At 49.0% G+C, this 22372-nt stretch overlaps 1 protein-coding gene across 9 annotated transcripts in view; it reads left to right on the forward strand.

Moving 5' to 3' along the window:
- Positions 1 to 22372, forward strand: part of LOC146334098 (zinc finger and BTB domain-containing protein 7A-like) — a 94063-nt gene that overhangs the window by 36737 nt on the left and 34954 nt on the right. The window contains exon 2 of one of the 9 annotated variants that reach the window (XM_084824967.1): positions 17444 to 17565. The exons of 5 other annotated variants lie outside the window; for them this stretch is intronic. The gene's annotated coding sequence lies outside the window, so the exon portion shown is untranslated. 3 more of the 9 variants (XM_084824965.1, XM_084824968.1, XM_084824969.1) reach the window with 3 other exon arrangements.

Here is a 22372-nt window from a genome sequence, read left to right on the forward strand (position 1 = left end):
CTGCTCCTCGTAGTCTGTTCTTCTTCCTAGCGCAGCTGTGTGTGTGTGCGTGATTGACTTACCTCTGAGGTAAGTGTGAGGCCCCAATTCCAGCGGTGGGGACATAAGCCTTCCCCACTCCTGTTGTCATGCTGAATTTTTTTTTAAAAAAGAAATTCTTAAAAGTTAAAAGAGATTGAGACTTTTTTTTTAACACTGCCCCCCCCATGGGGAGGGGGAATTTTGACATGAAAACAGGAGGGGGGGAAGCTTAAATCCCCCCTCCTGAATTGCCATGGTCCTGAATTGGGGCCATACGTGCTTACCCAGAGGTAAGTCAATCACCCATGCATGCGTTGCTATGCTAACTCGGCTCACAAGGGGATAAAGCCGGTCGCTGTCAAATGAAGGCCCGAGCTGGCACAGCAAAGAGCAGTTGGGGTTTTCGCTGCTCTTGGCAGGCATTTCTTTAGCCCTTTCAAACAAGCTTCTCACAAGCCATCGTGCCAGGTTTGCACATCACGGTAAGCCACTCTGAAAACAAGTCACTCTAAACGGCATGTTCACACAACAGGCTAACCCACACTCAGTGCATGGTTAACAAGCCACTCTGGCTGCATTCAGACAACACGCTAACCCACAGTTCAACTAACAACCCATGGTTCAAAAAAACCCACCCTCAACCACTGCGTGTGGGTTAGCATGTTGTGTGAACAGCCCCCCAAGCCATGGGTTCTCAGGGTGGCTTGTACATGGCTAACCACCCATGCTTAAGCCACTGTGCTGTGTTTGGATGTCATAACAAGCCATTTTGAAACAAACCAGGCTGACAACCTGCCATGGGTTGTCGTGTCGTGTGAATCAGGTGTAGTTTTTCACTAAATTGGAGTAGGCAAGTGCAAGCTGCTAACACGGAGTAAGGTTGTGCTCATGTAGTCCTCCCAGAAAGGAGAGTTCGGCCCCAGAATCCTCTCTTCCTCCAGGGACCATCTTGGGTGCTCTTCCTGGGTGTACAAACTCAGCATTAACTAGTTAACTCATCTGCTGGTGCTTCCATTAGCCAGTGGTGGGGGCATGCAGGCAAAAGCCCAGCCCAATATCCCCAAGGTTGCCAGTTCAAGACCCACTGCAGCTTGGGTGGGAATGGAGCGGAGGGAGAGGCGTGCTAGCTGGCGGAGAGATCCTCCCATTATTTATGTTGTCTGGTCTTCTTCACCAGCCTGCTTTAGTAGCCTGACTTGTACGCAAGTTGAGAGTGCGGACTTATCCCTCTGCAGTCCCTTCCGAGTGGCCGGCAGCTCTGAGTAACTGCCGACCAAGAGGACGTAAGGATCTCTATGTTGTATGTTCTGGAAACGTGCAATCGCAGCCATGCAAAGAAGAGCTGATTTAGATGTGATGCCTTTGGCTTGCCAAGTCCGTGACAGGGTGCCTCCGGCACAAATAGAGAGGCAGGGGGAGAGATTTAGGTTCAGGAAAGGAGCAGGCCCAACAGGGCCAGGCCACGGAATTGTGTTCCTTGCCGATTTGACACAGCAGAAGGAATTGGCACATATGCTCCTGGGCGGAGTAACCTGTTTAAGGCAACATCGCAGGGTGACATGCCCTACTTTTGAAACCTTGGTGGCAAAACTTTTGGCTCGGGGAAGAATCAACCCATCCTGATGCCCTCCAAGCAGATTAGCTGGCTCCACCGGATTTTGCTTGGCACTTGCCCGCCTTGTAACGTCAGCGAATGCAGATTCAGGGTACCTCTTGTGGCCTTTTTCATTGAGGAGTTGCCCTAACTGGTTCTGTGAGCACTGCCAGGCAGCCAGTTGCCTCAGAGAATGGCTAGTGCATAGGATGCAGTGATGGTCCCAAAGCTAAGCAGGTCCGGGCTTGGCTGGTGCTCAGATGGGCAACTCTTTGTGGCTTTTCCTTTGGAGCTCCTTGAAGGATGAGGATTGTAGGGTAGAGTGTGATTTTTAAGGAAAAAATGGAAAGGGAAGAGTTTACCCACCCCATGCAGGCCAGGCTGCATTTGGGGGGTCTGAAACTCACCCTTGCAGCCAGATGCTACAGAATGTGGTATTGGCCACAGAAGTTGTTTTCCTGGGCAGCTAAGCTTCCATCTCAAAAAGAAATTTCTAGTCCTCAGGGTTCATTGAAATGATGCTTGAAAGGATATGGGCAATGCTAGTGAAATTGCAGAGGTGGGTGGTGGAATACATTTTGCAACAAATTAGAAGAGTGGGCTGTCCCCCAACAAGCGCACTTAGAACAAATTCTGCAAAGTAATAAGAACCATTGAGTGAAGGCCTGTGCGAGCCCCTCCCCAATTCAAGATCAGCTGGTAAAAGGCCCTGCTTCCAGTTCCAACTTAACACGGAAGCTGGGTTGGCTTCTGTAGGAGCAGGGCCTCCTTGGTTGTAGCCCCAAAGCTTTGGAATGGCCTCCCAGGGGCTGTAAAAGGTTCAAGCTCAGAAGAAAAGAACCAGAAAATCTGGCTCTCCCTGTAATAGTCCAATCTTTTTGGAGAGCGAACGATCGCAAGCACCCAACAGTTTTTTGTTCCTCCGGTTGGTAGTTGAGGTCAGAGTGCCCTGCCCCATTTCATAGTCTCGGCTTTGTTTTGTATTTATTTAAGGTTCTGAGCCTCATGTCTGTGAAGATCTATTTATTTATGGTACTTTTATCTTGCTCCTCAGCCCAAAAGCAGCTTACAATCAGTTAGTAAAGCAAGGCCCATCCCTGCCCAGAAGGCTTGCAATCCAAAAAGGTGCAACACTCAAGGAAAAAGGGGAGAGGAGGGAAGAGGGAAAAGAAATGTGCTTGAGAGTGTACGAGCAACACCTGCTGAAATCTCAGAGGCCAGAATAATTGCTCTGTAAGTGGTTGGGGAAAGCGGGGAGGGCAGAAAGTGCTTCGAAGGAGCTCCCTCCTTACTGTGTAATTGATGCCAATAAAGAGAAATAGTGTGCATTGTGCTTGCAGACCACAGCACAGTCCACATTTCGATCTCGGTGTCTCATTTTTGCTCCTGGTAACCTCTGCCCCTGAAGCTGGTGGCAACACCTCCTACAGTTTCATCTTCCCACTGGGCCCGAAGTCCCATGCAGCTGTCTTTCCGCTTCTCTGGCCGCAATTATGCAACTGCCCACTTCCCCTAAATGTTCGTCAGCCCCTGTAATAATGCTCTTGTTCAGTTGAGATTTCTTCTGCCCACCCTGACTCTCTTCTCCCCAGTAGAAAAGAGCAGTCATACTATGGGGCCCAGAGATCGCGGTAGTTTCCTGGGGTCTGGGCTTAGGGTACCTCATTCTCAGCAGGGACTCAAGTGCAATCCTACGCATATTGACTGAGAAATCCATCCCACTCTGCACAAAGAGCTCTCCAGGGGTTCAGGCAGGAATTTTTCCAGCCTTACCTGGAGATGCCAAAGATTGAATCTTCTGCATGCAGTTCATATGTCCTACCACTGAGCTAGGGTTCTTCCCACCAAAATTAAGTCAGTTTCCAATCCTCATGGTTCTGAATAGAGCAGGAACCTAGGAAGCTGCCTTTAGGCCTGGTCAGACTTATTGGTCCCTCTAGCTCAGTATTTTCCACACCAGTCTCCCAGAGTGGCTGGCAGGGGTCAATAATAAGACACAAAAGGAAAAGGGATTGGGCGGGTGGAGAGAAAAAGCAAACTCGGGCCCTAGATTCTTAGTTACAAAGTTCTGGTAATGACCAGCTGGAATGGAAAGGAACCTAATTTTGCTGGTCTCTCAGCTTGGCCGATGGAGTGGCGCTGCTTTCCTTTTATTCTTCTTCCCTCTGCTACAGCCTGATGGAATAGCTCCTGCCTGCTGACAGCTGATGGGGTGGCTTCCCAGCTGAGCAGATGGAGTGGCCCTTCTTCACTTTTCTGCTTCTGCTGCAGACTTCACATGTTTTGTCAGGGTTAAGGCGTTCTGGTTCTGCCTTGCCGATGAAAGCTGGTACAGTCCTCTGTGGTTCAGCACATTTTCACTTGAGGCCCTTCCATCATTTTAGCCCTCCTTTTGCTGCTCTCTTTCTACTCCTCTTGGACATGGTGTGCATTGCCCGTCTCCACACATCCCTACCACCCCAGTCTTTCTTCCTCATATCTCACATCTTCATCATCATTCCATTTGTCCAGTGCTAACAAGTGTTCAAAGTGCTTTCTCAACGTTATCTAGTTGCAGTCCTTACAACCACCCAGTAAGGTTGTATCAGTCTTATTATCTCTCACATTGCAGATGGGAGCAGGGACTGAGCCTTAGAGGGAGCAGCAGCCTGCCTAAGGCCACCTTGTGAGTACATGCCAGTGACAATACTCGCACGGGGGACTTCCTGGTTCACCACTTAGTATGTTTGCTGCTATGCTACACTGACTCTCACTAGTATAATAATGCACCCTTATAATGCCAACAGTATTGGTTATACAACAGTTATTAGACCATGCGCATGAATAAAAATCATCTTTATTGCTTTCCCACTGGCATGAAGTAAGTACGGAAAGGGCCTTCTTGATTATGATGCCAAATTGTTGGAACATCCTCCTCAGGGAGACCCACCTAAGGCCTACCTTGATGTCATTTTGGTACCAAATACCTTTTTGTTAAAATGCCCTCCTGCATTTGAATTTCCTTTTTTATCTCCTGTGTCTGGCTTTATGCTGACCTTGATCTGTTTTGATTTATTTATTTTTTAGTTCTCCTTACTGTATTATTGTATTTTACTTCTTTAAAGTGTAAGCCACCTTTGGAAAGCAGTTTGTTTTGGGAAGGGTGGGCCATAAATGGTTAAAGTACCACAAAATAAAATAAAACGGATGGCCATGGATTATAGAGGAATCCAACAAGCTGTACAAAGAAGAAGTGGAGAGATCCCTGCCCCAAAGAGATTAGTCTGGAAATCGACATGTTGGAGGCAGAGCCTGGGGTAGAAGATGGGTTGATTTCAGCTGCCTGTAGTTGGGCTTAGTTTTGGTGGAGTCTGAGGATTAGGCAGGGCTGGCCCAAGTCATTTTGCCGCTTGAAGCGCAGAAAAAGGTGATGTGCCGCCTTATTCCATGTACAGACACCAGTTGGACTGGCAGGTGAATTTTCCTTGGATGCGGGCGAAGGGACAGCACCCTTCCCTGCACCCAAAGACAGCAGGTTAGCTTAGGGCATGCAAGGTGGGCCATGTGACATACAGTTCTCTCCAGCACCTTGCTGCTGCCTCCAGTTTTTGCCGCCTGAGGTGATTGCCTCACTCTGCCTCGTGATAGAACCAGCCCTGGGATTAGGGTGTTGTGCCAACAACAGCTCTAGCCCTGGGCCCATATTAATTTGTCATCAATTTTCTCCATATTATGAAACATCAGCCTTCCCCAACCTCCAAATGCTTTGGACTTGAACTCCCATCATCCCTGACCATGCTAGTTGGGGATGATGGGAGTTACATTCTAGAGGGTGCCAGAGCCTTAGCGTCATCTGTTCTGAATGTAGGCCATAAATCTATGAGTGGTGTAGACAAAGCACTGGGTGGGCTGGGGGCAAATGCATATTTGTGAGGATGCCACTTATATATGGAAGTTTCTAGTCCTTGTGGTGCAAAGATAGGCTTGAAAGGGCCTCCTTGAATCTCCTAATGCCACAGAGCAGCTCAATGGAGAGCCAGTGTGGTATAGTGGTTAGAGTGTTGGAGTGGGACTCAGGAGACCCAGGTTCAAGTCCCCACTTGGACATGGTGGTCACTGGGTGACTTTGAGTCAGTCACGTCTCTCACAGGGTTGTTGCAAAGGTAAAAATGGAGAGGAGGAGGACATGTAAGCTGCCTGCAGGAAAAAAGGCAGGATATAAATATGATAACGAAAATAAATGAAAATAAAAATCAGATTTCCCAAAGGCTGCGGCTGGGGTGTGGAAGGGGACAACAGTGTCCTGTGTAACACCAGACCCCTCCCCATCTCTTAACAAAACCAGAATGAATTACGCAAAGCAATACCAATTACACAATTTATTTCAGGTGTGGTAGGGGAGTTGGCGCTGTATTAGTCTATCACAGCAGAACTCATCAAAGAGTATGGTGTAGTGGTTAGAGTGCTGGACTGGGACTCGGGAGAACTGGGTTCAAGTCCCCACTCAGCCATGAAGCTCACTGGCTGACTTTGGGCCAGTCCCTGACTGCCTAACCTAACTCACGGGGCTGTTGTGAAGATAACATGGAGGGGAGGAGGATCCTGTAAACTGCCTTGGACTCCTTGCGAGAGGAAGAAAGGTGGGCTATAAATGTAATAAATGAATAGGCATCTTAAAATCAAGGAGGTGCTTATGTGGCATAACAAATCAAACAAAACGAGAAGAATTGTGTGTATTTCTGTATTATGCAGATCACCGAGTTGATGCAAACCTAGAGGAATATTGCATCTTTTGGAAGGGCTGTAGCTTAAGGCTCTTACTGCCAGTAACTGTCAGGAGGGGTGTTTCAACCTTTTAGAATTGGAGGGGGATGGGAGGGGGGAACCACACAAAAGCCAGGAAACATCCCACCGATTATTAGTTGGGGGAAAAAAGGATGTGGCTTTTGGGGGAATCCTAGAGGTTTGACCTCCTGGGCAGGCCAGATTTGGCCCCTGGGCTGAAGTTCCACACCCCTGCATTCTGGCAACTGCCTTGGATGTAAGCACAGGCCAACGTAAGATAGTCAAACAGTATGGAGCTGCCTTCGGCCAGGCATCTGGGGGCCCCGAGCCCTGGAGGGGGTGCGACAGCTTTGCAGGGCTGCATAATATGGATAACTTTCTGAAGCTCTGGAAAGCCAGTCAGCGCCACATTCCTGGGCGGAAGAAGGTGCTTGAATTTCAGTGAGGGAACGGAGTCAGATAGAACGGTCTCTGTCAAACTGGCTGGCTCCCACTCATCTTTTAAATTAAACAAGGAAACAACGCAGAAAGAGAGCACGTGAGAGAGGGGGCTCCATTTGGCTTTGCTTGCCTTGCTTTTTAACGCTGCTAGTTCCCTCCCTCGTGGTTTCTGCACTTCAAAAGGTCACTGCACAGCCCCAGGGACAGTCCCCAGGCACGGAGACGCTTGATTGGGCCTGTCTGTGCAATTCCAGAGAGCTGCATCAGCAGACACAGCTCATACTCCAAATGGTTTCTTTCCCCTGCTCCAGGGCTGAGGAGCTGTAAGACCCAGAGCAGCCGTCTGAAGTACAAACCAAACAGATGCAGCCCACTGCTGGGCGTCCCGAGATGTATTTATTTTATTGTTTATTATTGCATTTCTATCCCGCCTTTTCTGCTCTTGTGAGGAACCTAAAGTACCTTACGTGGTGGTCCTCCTCTCCCACTTATCCTCACAACAGCAACCTTTGAGGTAAGTCAGGCTGAGAGTGAGTGTCTGGCCCAACGTCACCCAGTGAGCTTCATGGCTGAGTGAGGACTTGAACCCAGATCTCCCAAGACCCAGTCCAACACTCTAACCAATGCACCACGCTGGCTCTTATTGGGACTGGGTTGTCTGTAGGAGGATGGCTTTCAGGCCTTAGAATGAGCAGTCAGTTTAGTTTAGCTTTTTAATATTGCTGGAATAATCCTGCCACGGTGCTCAGTTGATGCAGCTGTCCTGATGGTCTGTCACTGCTCAGAGTCGAGAGTTGCACACCTCTGTGTGGGCCTGGTAGGATGTGCTGGAGCGGTGATGTAGTGGGTCATATTAGACGTAGAACAGGGATGGGCATTTGTGGTCCTCCAGATGTTCTGGCCTACAAATCCCATCATCCTTGACCATTGGCTGTGCTGGGTAGGGCTGATGGGAGTTGCAGGCCAAAACATCTGGAGGGCCACAAGATGTATGAGAATTTAGTTCCAGTTCATTAAACATCAGAACTTGCCCTGTGCGCACCTGTGAACATGAGTGCATTTTTCAGGCAAAGTGCTCATAAGTCCTGAGCTTGTGTTTGCAAAATGTATTTATTAGAAAAATTTCTAAAAATGCACATTTTTTAAAAAAATACTTTTTATTGTGAAATTTCAACAAAACAAAGGGGAAAAGAAAAAAAGTAGCTACATCAATTTGAATATCTCAGTTTCAATGCATGCATATGAAGTGTGTGTGTGTGTGTGGGGGTATGAATCAAAATATGGCTTTCTAAGAATTATGCACAAACTTCAGCAAAAGCAGACCAAATATCCACATAAGTATTCATTCGCAAGTGGATATACCTGACAATGCTTTCAACATTTGAATGGGAGATATATAAAAATGCGCAGTTTGAAAGAAATATGCATTTTACACTTTTGTGCAGGGGTAAGCAACGTCCACAGGCATCAATTTGCCCCTGAACACTTTTTTTTGCACCTGCCCAGGCAGTAGGCCTCTTAATTTAGAGGTGCCAAGATAGTAATAAATCAGATCCAGGTTTACTTACAAGGAGATACTTTATTGAGTACTTGCAGCACACAGGTGTACCCAACGGTTGGATCAGACAGCTTCTCTGGACCCAGAGCCATGGGGTACAATGGGTCTTACACCATACATGTCAGCAGTGAGGCAGCATGGCAGCTGCAAGCGTTAATTAGCGTTCATTCCCAGCATAGCCTAACAGTGCTTGTTCAGAAGGAAAACAATCAGAGCTTTCTCAGCACAGACACCTGTAGCTCGGCATAAACAGAGCCTCGCTTCTCAGGCACATCCTAGGCCCTGACAAGATATTAGCCTTCATTAGCATGGAATGTTCCATGCTATCGACCTTTGACTCGTCTCACATGCTCAGAGGCCCACTAGCAAGGGAATTGCGCCAATAATGAACTTAAGCAAAGCATTATGGATCTCTAGTCCCCTCTAGAACTACAGGTGACTTGGTTACAGGCCTGGGGCCAATATACTGTCCCTCCCACTTAAAAAAAACAAACACATTTTCTTACCAGCAGCTGAGGTTGCGGTAAAATGGATTTCTGTTGGTGCTGAAACCTGTGGGTTCAAAGGAGTTGCTTGGTGTGCTGGGGCTCAGAACCCACCTCTGCCTTGCACTCCATCTTTTGGGCCAGTGACTTGTCCTTGGCCACACCTCCCACGGCAGCCAATTTGTGGTGGTGCCCAGGACTGTTTCTCAAATCGCCAAATGTGCCCCAAAAGTGTAGTTGGGGGGGGGGGTGTACGCATTTAAGTGCCCTCTTTTTAAAAAGTGTTCCCAAAAGCACACTTTTCCCATTTAGACAACAAAAGGTTGCATTTGGGAATGAGGCAGACTGAGCTTCAATGTGGGACTTGGAGAACCTCCCTAGCCACAAATTGCCCACTCCTGGTGAGATTGAGGAGACTCTGGGTTTGGATCCCTGTTAAGTCATGACTCAGGGATCCTGGGCTAGATTCTGCCTTGCTTACCTAGCTGTGCCTTTGCACAAATATCATAATTTGCTTTTACATCATTATGCTCTCTGAACATCCAAAGCCTGTTACCTAAATCTATCTCAGTAATTCTTAATGGCAAGTTAGGACGGTCTTATCTAGCCTTCACCCTTTTGCAATCAAGATGTTTTGGACTTCTACCTCCTATCAGCGCTAGCCAGTGAGGCTCTGTCGCTGTGGCAGAAGGGTCTCTGAAAAACTCTGCTAGGGACACTTGAGGTGTTTGATCTCTGCCAGTTCCGAGAATAGCTGCCTTGGTCCGTGCCTTCTGCATAGATCGGAACTTGGTTATCTGTGGGCATTGGAGCTCTGTGTCAAGGGCTCCTTGGAGGTCTCTCTCTGTCTAATCCAGTAGCCAAGTCCAGACACAGACAAAGGGATTCCTTTCAAAGCTTTATTCCTCTTTCACAACTTAACAACTATACCGATTGCAACTAGATCTGAGCAGCAGAGTACCTATGCCCTACGTTGGAACAGTTGGTCCCCATTTGAAAGGGAATTACTGGCAGACCCCTGAACTTAAGGACTAGGGAGAGTCCCTCCCCTTTTCCCTTGGAGCCTCTGGGCGCAGCCGTTGTTTGTGCGCCAACCTGGCTCTTCGCCTCCTTTCCGCGCCCTCCATCTGGCACCGCTCTCTGCGTCTGCGTCGCGCATCCACCAAGTCTGCTATCTGTGCCTGGTCACTCCCTGGACTGCTGACTAAACTAGGAACGCTGGTGGGAGGAATCTCCGTCAGCTGTTGGTCCTGGGAAAGAGGAGCACACTCCTCTCCCAGGAGCAACTGCTCTTCCTCAGAATCAGAACTACTCTGGGATTCTATGGGCTCAGTGTCCACCCTGACACTCTGATAGCTTTAAATGTGCTCTGGAAATCCTTATCTTGAGAGACAATGTGAAGGACCAACGCCCGAAGATAACTAAGCTGGCGCTTCCCAAACCTTCTGACGCACTTTTCGGCTCCCGAAACATATCGGGATGCGAGAGGCGCTACATCTAGAAAGTCACGTTTAAATACAAATGTTCATGCAGGTGTGCTTGTTTTGATTAAATTGTAGATGGATGCTGAAATGGGGCAAAGCAGATTTAGGAGTGGCGCATGTGAGAAAGTGATCTAAACAAGAATTGGAGTGATCCACCTATACCTAGCTGTTGTCATTCAAGATTAGGATTTTCAGAATACATTTAAAGCTTTCAAAGTGCCTTGCCTGTAATAGTAATTCTTTTACAACAGTGTTGTAAGGTAGGCCAGTCACATTATTTCCTGCACTGCATGGATAGGGTGGAAGCCTTCGTGTACCTGAGGCATCCACATGACTCTGTGGGTGCGGTGAGATTTGAACTGGGGTCTTGGCTTGTCTTCTTGGGCCCTACGCCTTAGTTACTCGGGAGCCAGGGTGGGTCTCCTCAATTTGGCCTCCTCTAAACTGCAGCCCTGTTTCATCAGGGTGGGCATGATCAACGGGGTGGCTGAATTGATTAGCAAAGGCTTTTGATCTGTTTCTAAACGGAAACCAGGGCACAGGCACCCAAGCGGGGTTGACAAAGTGGGTGCTTTGATGTCTCTGTGGTTTGTGCTTCCTCCGGTGGCATGATGGCGTGTGAGTCGGCCGGTATCATGTTCTGCGCAGAGTCCCATGTGCTGTTTTTCCCATGCTGCTGTGTGCCGGTGGTTCTCTCCTCCCAAATCACCCTTCCCTGCATTCCCCTTAAAGTCTCCTTTCCCCTCCCTCTCCACACAACATCAAGACAGTGCAAATATTAGCAGCTTTTAAGGGTGCAATCCTATGCATGGTAGACAGAAAATAGTCCTACAACTCCCAGCATGCCCCACCCACATCAAGATCACACTCTCTTTCCCTCCCCTCCCCCAGCCTGATCTATCTCACAGGGTTGCTGTGTGGATAAAAGGTGGGGATGTAGTTGGGGGATCATGCCACCACACTTGAACTCCTAGGAGGAATGATGGGATTAAAAAAAAATTCCAGCACAACATCCAGCATTTTATTCATTTACTGCCTTTTGAAACCGCCCAGTACATGAAGTTCTCTGGGCAGTGTACAGTACATTAAAACATAAAATACAAACATTGAAACAAACCAAAAGAATAAAAAGAGCCCAGAATAAAACCAAGATAAAACTAGCAGCAAAGAATAAAACCATCTCACCACATTAAACCAGATTAAAACCAGCAGCAGAGAAAAGCACTAAAAGCAGTTCTTAAAATGCCTGGGAGAATAAAAAGGTCTTCGCCTGGTGCCAAAATGACCATAATAGGTTCCAGGTGAGCCTCTCCACAAATGGGGAGCCACCACTGAAAAGACCCTTTTCCTTTGTAGCCCCCTTCTTTGCCTCATTTGGCGGGTGCACCTGGAGGTGGGCTGCAGGCAATCATCTTAATTTCCCAGTAGGTAAATATGAGTGAGTTAATTCAGCTGTGGCATTGTTGCGGAGAAAGCATGTCTTTCTGGGTTTCGAAAGCTGGGGCTTAGGCTGAGAAGCTTGTCCAGCCAGGACTAGGGATGTACGAAAGTGACTTACCTTTTCACAGATTGTGTTCATGGGGGGTGGAGGAGGCGTTCCGGTCCTCCCCCCCGGAATCCTCAACGGCCAGCTCTGCTCCATGGCGGCTCCGCAGAGCAGCTGGCCAGGCCAGGGCCGTCCACAGCCGGATTTCCGGCCGCGGTGGCTGCTGGGTAAAAAAAAAACAAAAACGGCATACGCAAATGGCGGCGGCTATGGCCACCGCCATTTGCGTTCCTTATTTTTCGCCGTCTTAGTCTACGTAAATATTTACGTAGACTAAGACAAAGCAAAGAAAGGGGAACGCAAATAGCGTAGTGGGCGCTATTTGCGTCCCTTTTTGATTCGTCGTAATAGTCTACGTAAATATTTACGTAGACTAAGATGGCAAAAAATAAGGAACGCAAATAGCGGCAGCTGTAGCCGCTGCCATTTGCGTACGCCATTTTTGTTTTGTTTTTTAATGGGGATGTGATAGGCTATGTAAGTCTTTACGTAGCCTATCACGGCTCTGTAAAAAAAAACAAAAAAACCGAACGACCAGGCTGCAAATGGTGGCGGTGGCAGCCGGTCAGAAGACCAGCCGCTGGAGCCGCCGCCGCCGCCGCCACCCAGAAGATCCGCCCCAGGTAAGTCTCGTCCCAGGGGGGATCCGCGGGGGGGCAGGCCGTTCCGCCACATATTTCGGGGGACCGAATGCACTGGCATTCGGCCTCACGGGGAGATCCGTGGCGGAATTCTCTGACAGTGACAGGAATGTTTGTGTGCTCATCTTACAGCACCCTCTTCTGAAAGGAAAGGGAATCGCGATGTCCAGCGTCAGTGGTTGGGGGAAAGGGGTTGGAGCCTTCTGGAGGACACTGGAGGGTTGGATTGGGACTGAGTCTGGTGGTTCTGCACACACCCCTGGAATAGAGGGTCTCAGAGCCAGCTCTGTCTCTTTCAAATATTCCGTGGGAAATCGGCAGCAAACGACCACCATAACATCTAGTAGCAAAACAATACACAGCGATAGCTCACCCTCCATAGATGTTACCGGATTACCTAGCCAAAGGGGCATATCCAGAATTTAGTTTTGGGAATAAAACCAGTGTTAAGTTGTACCCTCTCTCCAGTAAACGATAGAGCCTTAATGAGAATGGGTTTCTTACCAATGAGGATGACAACCTTGAGAACTAGCAGCATGAGATATTTAGGGCTTTGTACACTAGTTGTTGTTGTTGTTGTTCAGTCGTTCAGTTGTGTCCGACTCTTCGTGACCCCATGGACCATAGCACGCCAGGCCTTCCTGTCCTGCGCTCTCTCCCGGAGCGTGCTCAAGTTCATATTCATTGCATCGGTGATGCTATCTAGCCATCTCATCCTCTGCCGTCCCCTTCTCCTTTTGCCTTCAGTCTTTCCCAGCATCAGGGTCTTTTCCAGGGAGTTTTCTCTTCGCATTAGGTGGCCAAAATAGTTGAGCTTCAGCTTCAGTATCTGTCCTTCCAATGAGCACTCAGGGTTGATTTCCTTTAGGATGGACTGATTTGACCTCCTTGCAGTCCAGGGGACTCGTAAGAGTCTTCTCCAGCACCACAGTTCGAAAGCATCAATTCTTCGGCGCTCAGCCTTCCTTATAGTCCAGCTCTCACAGCCATACATTACTATTGGGAAAACCATAGCTTTGATTAGACGGACCTTTGTCGGCAAGGTGATGTCTCTGCTTCTTACTATGCTGTGTAGGTTTGCTATAGCTTTCCTCCCCAGGAGCAAGCGTCTTTTAATTTCATGGCTACAGTCACCGTCTGCGGTGATCTTGGAGCCCAAGAAAGTAAAATCTGTCACTGCTTCCATTTCTTCCCCTTCCATATGCCAGGAAGTGATGGGGCCAGATGCCATGATCTTCGTTTTTTTAATGTTGAGTTTCAAACCAGCTTTTGCACTCTCCTCTTTCACCCTCAACAAGAGGCTCTTGAGATCCTCTTCGCTTTCTGCCATTAGGGTGGTATCGTCTGCATATCGGAGGTTGTTGAGAATTCTCCCAGCAATCTTAATTCCGACCTGTGATTCATCCAACCCAGCGTTTCTCATGATGTACTCTGCGTATAAGTTAAATAAGCAGGGTGACAATATGCAGCCTTGTCGTACTCCTTTCCCAATTTTGAACAACTCGGTTGTTCCATGTCTGGTTCTTACTGTTGCTTCTTGACCCTCGTACAGATTTCTCAGGAGACAGGTAAGGTGGTCTGGTATTCCCATCACTTTAAGAATTTGCCACAGTTTGTTGTGATCCACACAATCAAAGGCTTTAGCGTAGTCAATGAAGCAGAAATAGACATTTTTCTGGAATTCTCTTGCTTTTTTTAGCGTAGGCAATGAAGCAGAAATAGACATTTTTCTGGAATTCTCATTTTTTTGATCAAGTAACCTCCCTTGTAGACCGTGGGAATGCTGTAGACATCATATACCTCGACTTCAGCAAAGCTTTCGACAAAGTGCCCCATGATATCCTGATGAGCAAACTAGCTCAAAGTGGGCTAGATGAAACAACGATCCGGTGGATCCACAGTTGGCTACAGGATCGGACTCAAAGAGTGCTTATCAGTGGGACCTTCTCAAGCTGGGGAGAGGTCACGAGCGGGGTACCGCAGGGCTCAGTCCTGGGCCCAGTGCTCTTCAACATTTTTATTAATGACTTGGAGGAGGAGGTACAGGGAATGCTGATCAAATTTGCAGATGACACAAAATTGGGAGGGATAGCTAATACTTTGGAAGACAGAAACAAAATTCAAAGTGATCTGGATAGACTGGAGCGCTGGGCAGAAAACAACAGAATGGCATTTAATAGGGACAAATGCCAAGTTCTGCACCTAGCAAAAAGAAACCAAATGCACAGTTACAAGATGGGGGATACGTGGCTCAACCACGCTACAAGCGAGAAGGATCTTGGAATTGTTGTCGATCACAAGCTGAATATGAGCCAACAATGTGATGTGGCTGCAAAAAAGGCAAATGCTATTTTGGGCTGCATTAATAGAAGCATCGCTTCCAAATCCCGGGAAGTACTAGTTCCCCTCTACACAGCACTGGTTAGGCCTCATCTGGAGTACTGTGTCCAGTTCTGGGCACCACACTTGAAGAAGGATGCAGACAAACTGGAGAGGGTTCAGAGGAGGGCAACAAAGATGATCAGGGGACTGGAAACAAAGCCCTATGAAGAGAGAATGAAAGAACTGGGCATGTTTAGCCTTGAGAAGAGAAGACTGAGGGGAGATATGATAGCACTCTTCAAGTACTTGAAAGGTTGTCACAGAGAAGAAGGCCAGGATCTCTTCTTGATCATCCCAGAGTGCAGGACACGGAATAATGGGCTCAAGTTACAGGAAGCCAGATTCCGGCTGAACATCAGGAAAAACTTCCTGAGTGTCAGAGCAATACGACAATGGAACCAATTACCTGGGGAGGTGGTGGGCTCTCCCACACTGGAGGCCTTCAAGACGAGGCTGGACAGCCATTTGTCGGGGATACTCTGACTTGGATTCCTGCATTGAGCAGGGGGTTGGACTCGATGGCCTTGTAGGCCCCTTCCAACCCTACTATTCTATGATTCTATGATTCTATGCTTTCTCCATGATCCAGCGAAAGTTGGTGATTTGATCTCTAGTTCCTCTGCCTCTTCGAACCCCTGTTTGTACTCCCGGTAGTTCTTGGTTCACATACCGCTGAAGCCTAGCTGTAGGATTTTGAGCATCACCTTGCTGGCATGTGAAATGAGCACAATTGTGCGGTAGTTTGAACACTCTTTGGTGTTGCCCTTCTTTGGAATTGGAATGTAAACTGACCTTTTCCAGTCTTGTGGCCACTGTTGAGTGTTCCAGATTTGTTGGCATATTGAATGCAGCACTTTAACAGCATCATCTTTTAGGATTTTAAATAGCTCAGCTGGAATACTGTCATCTCCACTAGCTTTGTTGTTACTAATGCTTCCTAAGGCCCACTTGACTTCACTCTCGAGGATGTCCGGCTCAAGTTCAGTGACCGCACTATCATGGCTATCAGGGACATTCAGATCTTTCCTGTATAGTTCTTCTGTGTATTCTTTCCACCTCTTCTTAATCTCATCTGCTTCTGTTAGGTCCCTGCCTTCTTTGTCCTTTATCATGGCCGTCTTTGCACAAAACGTTCCCTTGAGATCTCCGATTTTCTTGAAGAGATCTCTAGTCTTTCCCATTCTATTGTCTTCCTCGATTTCTTTGCATTGTTCATTGAAGAAGGCCTTCTTGTCTCTCCTTGCTATTCTCTGGAACTCTGCATTCAGTTGGGTATATCTTCCCCTTTCTCCCTTGGTTTTCGCTTCCCTTCTTTCCTCAGCTACTTGTAAAGCCTCATCAGACAGCCACTTTGCTTTCTTGCACTTCTTTTTCTTTGGGATGAATTTAGTTGCTGCCTCCTGAACAGTGTTACGGACCTCCGTCCATAGTTCCTCAGGCACTCTGTCTATCAGGTCTAATCCCTGAAATCTATTCCTCACCTCCACTGTATATTCACAAGGGATATGATTTAGGTCATACCGGAATGGTTTAGTGGTTTTCCCTACGTTCTTCAATTTCAGCCGAAATGTTGCAAGAAGCAGCTCATGATCTGAGCCACAGTCAGCTCCAGGTCTTGTTTTTGCTGACTGTATGGAGCTTCTCCATCTTTGGCTGCAAAGGACATAATCAATCTGATTTCGATATTGACCATCTGGTGATGTCCATGTGTAGAGTCGTCTCTTGTGCTGTTGGAAAAGAGTGTTTGCTATGATCAGTGTGTTCTCTTGGCTTCTCTTGTACACTAGTACTAGTAGTGTTCTCTTGTACACTAGTACTAAAACCTTAAACCTCGCCTGGTAGTGAATTTTGATTTTTTAAAAAAATGATCCAGGTCCTTAAGGCTGCAAAGGTATGCTTGAAGGAATATCTGCTGAAATTTCAGAGCGTCTGAACAAATGCCTGGGCCCCAGTGCCCTGTGGGGCTCCTGGCCTCTATCCATGACTATCAGAACCAGAATAATGCTTGCAGAGTATCCATGCTTGCAGAAGAAATTATATACAATGCAAGAAAACTCATGCCAATATGCTAACATAGTGTAATTTATCTAGAATCCAGCTTTTCTTAGGATGAACGGCTACCCTGCCCATAAAGTGTCCCTTCACAATGAGGAAGATGGCTATGAGGACTAGCAGTATGAGCAGTTTGATGAATCACTTAAAAGAAAATTCCATGGGTATCAGTAGTGGGCTGATTCCCCAGGAAGTTGCCCGTCAGGGCCCCACAGCATTCTCTGCCTATGTGTCCCACAAGCTGTGTGTGGTTGGGCAAACCAGAATTTCCTCCTCTGTTGTCTCTGTGTGAGTGGGAAGTGGGTGGGATCCCGTCTTTCCTGTCTGAGTATTGCTTGGTCATTATGAGTACAGTGGGGTGGTGCTAAGCTATGTGCTAATAAAGCCCAGATTGCTTTTGTACAAGTGAGATATATGTAAATGTGCATATATTTGAAGAACGGGGGGTTTCACTCCATGTTTGTTTTTAAAAAAGGAAGTTCCTAGCCCTCATGCTTATGGAGGTATGCTTGAACATCTGAGAGGTGACTGAATGGGATTTCCAGTGTCAGGGGTTAAAGTCCATCACATCTTGGCCAACCCTTGAGAGAAAACAGAGTAAGTTACAGCAAATAAGTTTGTGTGTGCTAATTTGCATCATGCATACATATTGCCGGTTTTCAGCTTCTAAGTGCAGGACTGGGGAACTTAAACAACAGCAGACACACAGAGCATTTATAGGCCTAGTTACTGGGGGTTGGGAAAGGAACACCAAAGTCCCTCTGTCTCTTTTCACTCTCAGTTTAGTCCAACCCTGAGATTTTACAACCAACCTTGACAGCATGGGGTAAATTCGTTGCATTTGTGGTCCTGATTTTATGCAGGGAGCTTTTATTCACCCTTCCCTGCCCCCCAAAACACCTATAAGAACTTTGAAACTAAAAACTGGTGCTGGAATTTTGCTGCTTATTTCCTCCTCCCTTCTGGTCCCTTTTCCTTTTGTGTCATGTCTTTTAGATTGTAAGCCAATTTCCCCCACTCCTTGCCATGCTCCCCATGGGCTGTAGTCTCCCTCAAAAAGCATTTTTTAAAAGAGCACCCAAAAATGACATCCAGAGCACTGCGGAGCACCCCAAAAAATCAAACCTAGCTTGTTTGCAAGCTATTTTTGGCTGTTGCAAACAGGCTAGATTTGACCTTTTTGGCTCTGTAGTGCTCTGGAGGACACCATTTTTTCATTAAAAAATGTAAACAAAATTTTACCTTTATTTGGGGGGTGGGAGTAGTGGCAGCTGGGGCCTCCTTTGGAGGTTACCAGTTATCTAACGTAAAAAATTCCCAATGGCTATTTATTTATTACATTTATATTTATTTATTTATTTATTTATTTATTATTAAATTTATTAATCGCCCATCTGGCTGGTCACCCAGCCACTCTGGGCGATGTACAACATACCATAAAACAATTTAAAACAATAAAATTCTACCATACATTTTTTTTTTAAATACCCTAACCCACCCCAAATGCCTGCCTGAACAACAGCGTTTTTAATGCACGACGGAAGCTCATTAAAGAGGGGGCATGACAGAGTTCCCTAGGGAGGGAGTTCCACAGAGTGGGGGCCACCACAGAAAAGGCCCTCTCTCTCGTCCCCACCAGTCTAGCTGTCCTGGCTGATGGGATAGAGAGAAGGCCATCCGAGGCTGATCTTGTTAAGCGGCCTGTCTGGTGCTGCTGGAGGCGCTCCTTAAGATAGGCTGGGCCAGAACCATATAGGGTTTTAAAGGTCAAAACCAACACCTTGAATTTGGCCCGGAAAACAACTGGTAACCAGTGCAACTCCTTCAGCACTGGAGTGATGTGATCTCGCCGGCGGCTGCCTTTAATCAGGCGAGCCGCCGCGTTCTGTACCAGCTGCAGCTTCTGAACCGTCTTCAAGGGTAACCCCACGTAGAGCGCATTACAGTAGTCTAAACGAGAGGAGACCAGGGATGTACTACCGATGGGAGCAGATGGTCGGGAAGGAAGGGGCGCAGCCGCCGTATCAGATGGAGTTGATATAGCGCTGTCCGGCTCACAGCTGACACCTGAGCCTCCATGGACAGCTGGGAGTCCAAAATGACCCCCAGGCTGCGGACCTGGTCTTTCAAGGGTAGCCGTACCCCATTCGACACCAGGTCAACATCCCCCAGCCTCCTCTTGTCTCCCACCAAAAGTACCTCGGTCTTGTCAGGGTTCAGCTTCAGCTTATTCCTCCCCATCCAGCCACTCACCGTCTCCAGACATTTGGACAGGGATTCTACGGCCAACCTTGGTGAAGATTTGAATGAGAGGTAGAGCTGCATGTCATCTGCATATTGATGACACTGCACCCCAAACCTCCTGATGATAGCCCCCAGCGGCTTCACATAGATGTTAAATAGCATCGGGGAGAGGATGGAACCCTGTGGCACCCCACAAGTAAGTGGCCACGGGTCCGAAATCTCCTCTCCCAGTGCTGTCCTCTGGTACCTGCCGGAGAGGAAGGACCGGAACCACCGCAATACAGTGTCTCCAATGCCCAACCCCTCCAGGCGGTCCAGGAGGATACCATGGTCAACGTTATCAAAAGCCGCTGAGAGGTCGAGGAGAACAAGGAAGGAGCATTCACCCCTATCCAGAGCCCTCCTCATATCATCCACCAAGGCGACCAAGGCCGTTTCTGTCCCATGCCCAGGCCTGAAGCCCGGTTGAAATGGGTCTAGATAATCAGTTTCTTCCAAGTGTGCCTTCAACTGCACCGCCACCACCCGCTCAATCACCTTGCCCCAAAATGGCAGATTTGAGACTGGGCGAAAGTTGTTCAGAACTTGAGGATCCAAGGAGGGCTTCTTTAAGAGCGGTCTTATCACTGCCTCCTTGAGGGCTGATGGCATCACTCCCTCCTCAAGGGAGGCGTTCACCCCGCCTTGATCCCCTCACCCAGTCTCTCTCTGCAGCTCATAATGAGCCAAGATGGGCAAGGATCAAGTAAGCAGGTGGTCGGCCTTACAGATGAAAGCAGCTTGTCCACTTCATCAGAAGGAAGAAGCTGGAACCGATCCCACAAAACCGGTTTGCCACAGGCTGCCTCTTGCTCACTAACTGTATCCACAGCGTGCAGAGTAACACACCTAATCCGATCAATTTTATCTGCAAAGTGCCTTGCCAAAGCCTCACAGGAGGCCTTAGAATGCTCCAGCGGTTCCGGAGCCACAGGACTGACCAGGCTCCGGACCACTTGGAACAGCCTCCTGGGACAGCACTCTGCAGACGCGATGGAGGCAGCATAATATTACTTTTTTGCTGCCTTCACCGCCACGTGATAGGCTGAAGATACAGCTCTAGCCCGTGTCTGATCGTCTTTGGAGCAAGACTTCCGCCACCGGCGCTCTAGCCATCTCACCTCCTGTTTCAGAGCTCGTAACCGCGGTTTGAACCATGGTGCAGTCCGAGCCCTGTTCAGGGGGAGAGGGCGTTTCGGAGCCACCCTATCTAATGCCCCAGTGATTGCGGCATTCCAGCCACCCACCAGGGTCTCGACCGAGTGGCCGTTGGCATGCCCCAGAGAATCCCCAAGCGCGTTCAGGAATCCATTTGGATCCATAAGATGCCTGGGGCGGACCATTTTAATGGGTCCTCCACCCCTGCGGAGGGGTTGTGGAACTGAGAAGTCCAACGTCACCAGATAGTGATCTGACCATGACAAGGGGGTGGTGGATATACCCCCGACTTCCAGATCACTCCCCGCTTCTCCAGAAACAAACACAAGGTCTAGTGCATGACCGGCTACATGGGTGGGCCCAGTTAGAATATGGTGCAGCTCCCAGGAGGCCATGGTCTCCATGAAGTCCCGAGGTGCTCCTGTGAGGATGGCCTCCGAATGTACGTTGAAGTCCCCCAACACCAGTAAGTTAGGGGACTGCACACGCACATCAGAGACCACCTCAAGCACCTCGGCCAGGGAGTCAGTCGTGCAGCGGGGTGGACGGTATACGAGCAGAATCCCCAGACTGCCCTTCGGGCCCAACCTCCAGTACATGCACTCAGCAACCTTGGTCTCCCGGAGAGGGGACCTGGTGAAGACCAAGGACTCTCGGTAGATAACAGCCACTCCCCCTCCCCGATCCCCAGCCCTCGGCTGCTGTGCATATGAAAATCCAGCTGGACACATGGCTGCAAGGGTTGGAGCAGCAGCCTCGGCCAGCCAGGTCTCCGTAATACATGCCAGGTCTGCGCCCTCATCCAGGATCATTTCATGGATGAGGGATGATTTCTGGGTAACAGACCTGGCATTGCAGAGCAGCAAATAAAGGCCAGAGGATGGAGTCACACCTCCCCCAGCCATCCTTTGGCTCTGGACAGGCCCGGAGCAGGGGACAGATACTACACATCTCTCCCTCGTTCCCCTTACCTGGCATGGCCTGCCCCTAGCGCTCCGCCAGTGCCTGCCGCCCAGCCTAGGTATGTTCTGGCCCCCAACACTCCCCCCACTGCCTCCATAAGATGGACACATGCCCCCTCGCTCCCGCCTATCAGCAGTCTACCCACCCCTAAAAACACAACAAAATCCCCCCCAACAAAATAAAACAAACAAAACAATTAAAATCCCCTTAAAAATGCCAGGCAGGAGTCCACAGGGAAGGCCTGGTGGTGGTGGTGGCGGCGGCGGCGGCAGCAGCAGCAGGCCCAGCAGCAGCAAGCATGCCTCTTCCCCGGTGGTGGTGGTGGCTTCTCCTGCAGGCCCTGGCTCTCCCAGGCCACCTCAGCCAGCCAGCTTATGTAGCCCCTCCAGGGAGGGGCAGGTGGAGCAGCACAGCTGGCTCTGTACCTGGGGGCCTGGTCCTGCAGGGACTGGCGGTCTGCCAGGCAGAAGTCCACAGGGAAGGCCTGGTAGTGGTGGCAGCGGCGGCAGCAGCAGGCCCAGCGGCGGCGGCAGCAGCAGGCCCAGCGGCGGCGGCAGCAGCAGGCCCAGCGGCGGCGGCAGCAGCAGGCCCAGCGGCGGCAAGCACGCCTCTTCCCCGGTGGTGGTGGTGGTGGCGGCTTCTCCTGCAGGCCCTGGCTCTCCATATATCCTGTCTTTTTTCCTCCTTATGGAATCCAAGGCGGCGTACGTAATTCTCCTCCTCTCCTTTTTATCCTCACAACAACAACCCTGTGAGGCGGGCTGGGCTGAGAGTCTGTGACTGGCCCAAAGTCACCCAGTGAGCTTCCACTGAGTGGGGACTAGAACCCGGATCTCCCGGCTCCCAGTCCAGCACTCTCGCCACTGCACCACACTGGCTCTCAGTTGGCGACCATGTTCCCAGATGCCTGCACTGTTGAACATTCCCACGTCAGACGATAGCAGGAACCAGTCCCACCAGTCGCTGAGATCTTCTGGTGGGTTTATTGCCAAGGCTGTTC

This window comes from Heloderma suspectum, chromosome W (assembly GCF_057233095.1).
Source record: "Heloderma suspectum isolate Gila_16-S chromosome W, 16-S_ref, whole genome shotgun sequence".
NCBI lineage: Eukaryota > Metazoa > Chordata > Lepidosauria > Squamata > Helodermatidae > Heloderma > Heloderma suspectum.